Source organism: Rhopalosiphum padi, chromosome 2, assembly GCF_020882245.1.
Source record: "Rhopalosiphum padi isolate XX-2018 chromosome 2, ASM2088224v1, whole genome shotgun sequence".
Taxonomy (NCBI): domain Eukaryota; kingdom Metazoa; phylum Arthropoda; class Insecta; order Hemiptera; family Aphididae; genus Rhopalosiphum; species Rhopalosiphum padi.
In genome coordinates, this window is record NC_083598.1 from 59,400,518 (window position 1) to 59,408,863 (window position 8,346).

Genomic DNA, 8,346 nt, shown 5'->3' on the forward strand with positions numbered 1-8,346 from the left:
AGAGTGAGATTGTTTAGCTCCTCTGCCGAAGGTAAACGATGTAGTAGGTATGTAATATAATTTATAATACTCATATAAGAAAGTCATAAAAATATTTATATTTTTCAATTAGTTAACTTACTGGAATTAAATAAAAATTATAGATATTAATATTTAATGCAACGAGTTTCGTGGTCTAAAATACTCGAATAATTTCTATGATAGCGTCTTGTTTTCGTCTATAGCGAAACTTTTCTCATGGATGGCTTATCGTCGTTGACGAAGCAATGATGCCATGACTATTATTGTGACTAAATATAAGCAATGCTTATAAAGCATATATTTATAATATAAGTTATTAAATTATACGGCTATAAATAATAATTTTATATTTTATGAAATTTTAAAACACTAAGTACATGCAATTCATATGATTCCATATACACTATTTCTATGTATAATACACCGTACAGTGTGTACTCAATATGAAATTCAGAATGACATGTATTTATTATTTAATACTAAAATATTCTAACTATATAAAGAAATAATGACTTATTAGTTATTTTTCACGATATTAATTATATTATATTATGTTAACATTTATGAAATGTACTTATTTAAATAAAAAGAACGTAGCTCAACACGTTCAGGTGCTGGAGACACTAAAAAAGTTTAAAATACGAAAAATGAAATAAAAATAGGCCCTGTGAAACTATATTATTATATACAATAAAACGTGTTTAATACTTCAAGATCCATATTTTATTATAATATATTGTCGTAGCGCGCTTAAAAATGTAACCTACATTCCGGCAAGTCAGCCGCAGCAACAATAAGCGCACATGTAAATTTCTCGAAAAATAATAACTGGCCCTACAAAAGAACTCGCGTATCATGGTCGTGCTACAACTTACACGGGTCATCGCGAAAAACCATTATGGTAACTTGAAGAGTGGTTATTTGTTCAGTAAAAAGTACTATAATATAAACTCCGTATTTAATAATATTTTTACTAGGTTTAATTTTCGGTTATACTTACGCGGCGGCTATGTACTACCAACGACGATTATTCATCAACGCGAAAATTCTATTGAAATTGGCCATATAATATATAATATTGTAGTCCAGCTCGGCACTTTAGTCAGACGTGGATCTAGAAATCTAAAATAGAGAGAGATAAATTACATTTTTTTCAGAAAAAAAATTATGTATTATCATGTTAGAGCATAGTAAATTATAAATAATAATAATAATATTATATATATGATTTAATAACAATTTTAATTATACTTTAAATTTATGAATTTTAAGACGTACAAACTATTTATTATATAAATAAATACATAATATTATATTACATTCTCAAAGGGCTCTCTTCATCTATAGATTTATACCTGACCACAGTCGGTACAATGTCAATATTTTATTGAACACACTACACAAGCCTTGTACAAACTCTTATCTTGGCGATGGCGATTAAAAAGAATATAATAATATAACGATAACAATATAATGCAGAATCTAGGATATCGTAAACGTAATTTGGAAGGCTCGGGTGTGCTTAACACCTCTAAATTGTTTCATGTTAATTTAGATTTTAATAGTAACTGCAGATATCCATAAACTTAAGATAACATCATAATAAAAAATAGAGGAGCTTCAGCACCCCCAGTTTTTTCATTGAAACTTCACTCCCGCAGGAATATCATAATGCAGAATCTATACACAAAAATGTGTATGACGACAATAGTAGGGACCACGCATTTAGTGTCGTGTAAGTAAAATATAATATATAAACATATAAATGGGGCAATCCGGTTTGAGACGAATCGGCCAGAAAATACCATAAGCTCCGGCACCGCCTAGCCGGACGAAAGGATAAAAATTTTCCCTGCGAAAGAAAAGAAAGCAAACGACGATAATATTTAATAACCACACTTGGTAATTTGCGACTGCCCAACAATATAACATATTATATTGTAGTAGATAACTATATAGTATACTATAAGAGTATAGCTGCAGGTGTACCGACGAAATTCGGTCGTATGTTTTTTGTTTTGTTCCTATTGACCGTACGTTTTAAAAAACAATACGTCACGAAAAACGTACGCACACACTCTATATCACATATATAATATATATGTATATAATGATATAAGCGTCAACGCGGCCTGGACACGGACGTCCGTCCATTTGTCGTCGTTTCTAATGTTTATATAGGTATGTACGTTCGTGTACACAGAAAGACACCGCTGCCGTCCATCATTATCATCGTCATTGCTCTCTCTAAAAAAAAAACGGACGGAGAAGATCTGTTTAATAAAATATATATATATATATATATGATGACAATACACCTGTACTTGGTCCGGGGCCGTAGTATAATATATACGTATACATATCTGCATTAAGTCGGAAACCAAAGTGGTGGAATTCCTCTACCTCACCACACACGCTGATACCTTTAATAGTATCACTATTATATTCGAGTTGACACAGTTCTCGAAAAATAAACATGACATTTACGTATGGGATGCGTATAAGTATAATATTATAAACGGTTGTCACACTACGCGTACGAATCGCGCCCTCGGTATAATCTGCATGCGCTTTTAGCGTATATCATTATTTATTATTATTATTATTATTATCATCAATGTCGTGCGGTGTCCGCGATAAAAAATACACTTCACGTTATTATTTTTCCACGACAGTCGGACCCGGACTGTATATAAATGTATAATATTATTATTATTATTATTATATTATATTATATTATACACAGGTACGACGATTTTTCGGTCATGGAAAAAAACTATTCACACACATTAATAACTGATAAAAAGCTAAACGGGCTAAGCAAAAAAAAATTTAGGGATAAGCTACATCGGGTATACTATACGTCGATACGGGGAAATCGAAAGTTCAAGCATTGAATTGTACAAACGCTAGTGTTTTGCTGATAATTTAGTATCTACCAGGCTAACCAAGTAGTTATGCGGACTAGAATCTTTGTTTAAACTTATTCATTTTTCAGGCCAAGCAATTTAAAAAGTGGGCTAAATCACGATAATATTGGATTTAAAGTACCTAGGTAAGTACGCAAATGCATACCTTGCGTGGTCTAAATGACACCACTGCTAACAACTAAAACATAGCACTATTTCGGGCTACGTGGATTTTTGTTATTTTATGCTACGTTGGTTTGGGTACAATATAATGTTATTGTCATGATATAATTCTTATATTGATTCGAAAATTTAATCAATATAGATGTTTGCTATCAACTCAGTAATATTGCAGAGTTTGAAAATAAAACGATCTTATAGAAATTAAATTATAAATTTATAATTATTATATACTACTCACCGCCAGCGATTTTATTAGGTATATCTATAAAATATTATGCTAAAATGTCACCATGAAACAAATAGTGCAGTATGACATCGGAATTATTATAAGTAACGGAGAAAGTTATTTCTTATTGATTCATATAATTGGTAATAATTTAACACGTTGGTAGACCAAATTAGTGAGCCTTATTCAAATTAAAGGAAAGTACACCGTCGTAAGGGCAGAAATGTTATTTACAGTTTCTTTAATGAAAAAAAATCTAATAAAATATTATCAAAATTTATTTTTATACATCTTAAAATGCATTTGAATTAATAGAGAAAACTAAGTAACAAAAATAGTGTCCTTGATTTTATTTTTAGTATATTATTATTGTTTTACCATGCATATACATTATACATATAGATTATACCTATCTTTTGTATAAGCAAAATAAATATTGTAACATTTAATTTCATAAAATTTGTGTTTTGTCTGATTAAAACATCATAATGTATATTATATACATCCCGAAAATAAGAATACGTTTTTAAGTTATTTTTTTTCACGATCATCGGAAGAAGAAATCTACTTGGAGATTGTAAAACACAAGTTATTGTGTCGTGACTCGTGTCTCATAAACAATAGACAAGAAAATATAAGAAAATATTATGATCTTCGTGAGATTTTAAAATAGTAACAAAATAACTGACAAGTTTAAAACAAAATAATCTTTTAGTTTTGCATTTTACACTGTCGTTTTAAATGAATAAATGCACATTTGTTTAAACTCGTCAAGAATTTTTTTTTTTTTGATAATTTAGCAGACCAAAATTGCATTCATAATAAATTCAAATTTCAAGTTCTAAAAATAAATCAAAAAATACTACTGACGGAAAATAAAATAAATCATAATATAGTATACCAGTGACGGTGTCGTTTAATTTAATATTTAGTACGCAATATTTTTAACAAGTCCACTATATATTTTGAGATTAACACTGTATATTCAGAACCGAAAAATATCTACACAAGTCAAAATAAATTATACGCTATTGAATTTCAAATATGCAAATCTATACCTTGTGTGGTCCAAATAATTTCGCTTTATTTAGCTACAATATATTTCTACAATGATACAAATCTATTAAAAATAATTGTATGTTTTGCATCCAGGTATTAAAAAGTGCAAAGAAATATTCTCGAAATTTGAAAAATCAAACCAATTATGGCAAATTAAAAAGTAGTTGGGTATACATTTAAAAAATACTTTCAACTGATAAGTAAATACCTGCTTAGAATTTAATAATTCTTTATTTGGTATTGAACCTATACAAATTAGAAAACATTTACATTTTGTTCTTAAGTCATATTATAATGATAACTTTTTATGTATATACACCTACAACAGTTATATTTAACAGTGTAAAAGTAATAATTTTAAAAGACATTTTATACACAACAGCCAATAATAATAATTATATAATTATTATTATTATTATAAAACGGTACATTTTAGTTTACCATTTTCAACTTTGATTTACATTATAATAATTAATTTATAAGATAGTGAAAACGTATTTTTTATTGAAGCAGAACTAATTTTATTAGTTTTTTGTACGGTTTCACTATACTATGTATTATTATTATTGTTAGTTTGGTATATTCTTTATAAGTAAATATAATTTTACGAATCATAATTACATTGAAATGATTGTATATCATTGAAATGAAACTAAACGCCTAAAACTGTCTATATAAAGTTCTAAGTCTTATCTTAGTCTTATCCGACGATTGGTAAATAATTAGCTGTAAATGCGTAACTAAAATAGGAGCATAAAACATTTTGATTCAAACGTGTTATCATTGATAACAGTTCAATATTGACAGTTGAAATCATAAAATATCGATGTACATGTTCAGACGTGCAACTTAAGTACTTATTTACTAAATAATAAAAAGCTCCTATATAACTGACGATCTGAAAAGGGATAAAATAAAAAAATAGGTAGGCATTATAGTTTAATTACAAAGTGTTATTACTTATTACCTATATTATTATAGTCCACGGTGATAATAATTTTTGTTTTTTTCATTTATAACGCTATTCCCTTATATCAGTTGCACAGTGTTTGATTGTGTATAGGGTTTTTTTTTTTTACATATACCTAGAATAAAATAATAATTAATAATTATGAATAACAATAAACTATGTTGATATAATTTTACGAATGACGCGCAAATCAAAAGAAAGTACCCATATATTTTAATAACGTAGACACACACACAGTTCCTGTTATTGAGTTATTATTATAATTATTAAAAATTCAAACAATGTTTTTTCGTCTTCCATGTTAGTGTTTTTTTTTTTTTTTTTTTTTTTGTTCACGTCCATTAAGTTTGCGCTAAAATACATTCCTAAAATAATGTCCTTTATTTTTTTCTTACCACGCTCGGTTGAGTATACTCGCAGACTTATACATAATAATATTGTAAATATGCATACTCGTGTATTATGGTAACGATGCAACAATACCGATTCAGTAAAATGTCGATCGGTATAATAATTTCGTCCGCGATGACCCATGGTCTCGTCGTTCGGTCGAAGTGAACGTCCCGTTTAATTATAGGACCTACAGGAACATAATGCCACTAGCCGACGAGTACACCTATTAAAGTGAATCGCTTAAAATCGATCACAGGGTGTGGAAAACCGCATGGATCGTTGAGCTCTTTGTGTAAACACTATTCGCGTGTATTCTTTTCTGCAGATATTATAATATATTATTCTCTATATAGCCTACTTTCACGCAGGTCGTCGCATTCAGTCGGTCTTAAAGATAATGATAATATATATATATATATATATTCATATTCATATTATTATTGCTATTATAGTCAACTCGTTTGTGTAGCTCAAACAGTCAAACTGTGGGAATAGTGCACGTATACGATATTCTAATACACTGTACTACAGCCGACAGGTATTATAATTTACGAATCTCGTCTACTTGACCAATTCGTTAATTCGATACGTCGTACCTATAAGTTGAGATCATAAACACACGATCGATTTTGGCCCATTCATCTTCAATACCTAGGTATCATATACATATATAGTTATAATGACCACCTATACTAATAGCTAAGTAGGTAGGTACCATACGACCACTGAACTGTAGACGCGATGCGTTCGTCGAAGTCGCCTCCGGTATAACGCGATTTTTCACCACTCGTCTAAAAGGTGGGTCAAAATTATTAAAATCTCCAACGAGGCCACTGCAATCAAATTTTATTTTATTTTAATTAGTATTTTAACCTTTGTCGTGTGAAAAAGTACCAATAAGCGGAAACACTTATGTGATAATTATCGATATATACTCATTCAAGTTCTTAGTGAAAATATCAATTAATCTATGTATAATAAAAAAATTTAAAAATACACGAATTTGTGACATGACATACAATCATAATATCATAAAATATATTATATCCTATTATTCATAAAAGTGTTCTTTATAATGAAGACATTTTATGAAATGAATATATTTCATTTATATTAATTTAGGATACAGAAAAGTATTATAAAAATACTATAAACATGGATCCAAAAATCATGATTTCAAATTATAATATATACCTCAAATATAAGTTTTAATTGATGTTGGCTATTTAATCTAACATTTTTTTGAAAAAAAAAAATGGATTATTTTATTTTATCAATTGTCGATAAAAATGGATGGACTATAATTCATAATTTTTTTTAACAAATATACGTGATTAATTGATGCATATTTCCAAAATCATCGTCACATAATATTATAAATAACTAATAACAAATTAAATCAAAGATTCTTATTAAAACAAAGTCCAAGCTTGAAACATGCAATGTAAAATTATTTGAAATTTCTTGTGTATTTAATGAATTTTGTTTTATATAAACTGTGCCTTGTATGTATTTTTGATGTTTATTAATTTCTTTAAATACAATTTATATTTCGTTTTATAATTTCAAGCTTTTTTTACCGAGCATATCAATTGTTATCAAAATGTATAGATAAAAATTGAAAATTTCAAAATACGAGAAATAGTTTTAAGTTAGTCTCAATATTTTTTAAATTTCATTCTGTAGAAAAAATTATAGTTTATAATAGGCAGTATCATATACATTTGTTTCAAGCGTATAATAACAACAAACGTATTTGGTGTTTCTACAAAACCGACTTTCTGGTTCAGTTAATGGCAAAAAGATTTAGAACTATTTATCTTGATAAACGTATTTTAATTTTAATTAATTTATCTAATTTTCAACCGTTAATTTAATAAAAGAACAAACCAATGCACAGATAATATTCTTTCTAATAAAACTATAATAGGTTAATTTTTTCTAAACTTAACTAGCTAGACTAGTAGTAACTGCGGAAATAAGGAATACCTTTTTTATTGTATCATGCATGTTATGGACACAAACAATAAATATTAGTCTGATGTCCTCTTAAGTACCTATATAATTGTTAGAGGTTTTTGCAATTTTAGTTTTCAAATTAAAAAAAAATAATAAATCAGACTTTGCAAGACAATAGTAAACTTTATTTGTAATTTCTAGAAAACAAATTAATTTTATAAAATGTTATGAAAATCCTTGTAAGAAACTTTAAAATTAAAAATTTTTTAACAGTTAAATAATTTATATATTTTCGTGACTTTGATATATTTTTAAAATACTGAACTTTATACGTTTATAAGAGATTGTGACTGTGTATTTTAGATATTTATTGTATTGCTTTAAGACCAACTAACTAGGAACTTTTTGTGTTAAATTTTCAAGTTTTTTTTCTCACAAACAAAATATTAACATAAACACATAAATTTAAAAAAAAATCTAAAATAGTTGTCAATTTCAAATCACTAAATAGCAAAATTATTTTGAAATTTATATCATCTTTAGAAAATGTTTACACTAATATTTGTGTACAAATTAACGTTTATTAAAATCTTGACAATTCCAGACTAGATTTCTCTTAAGTTATT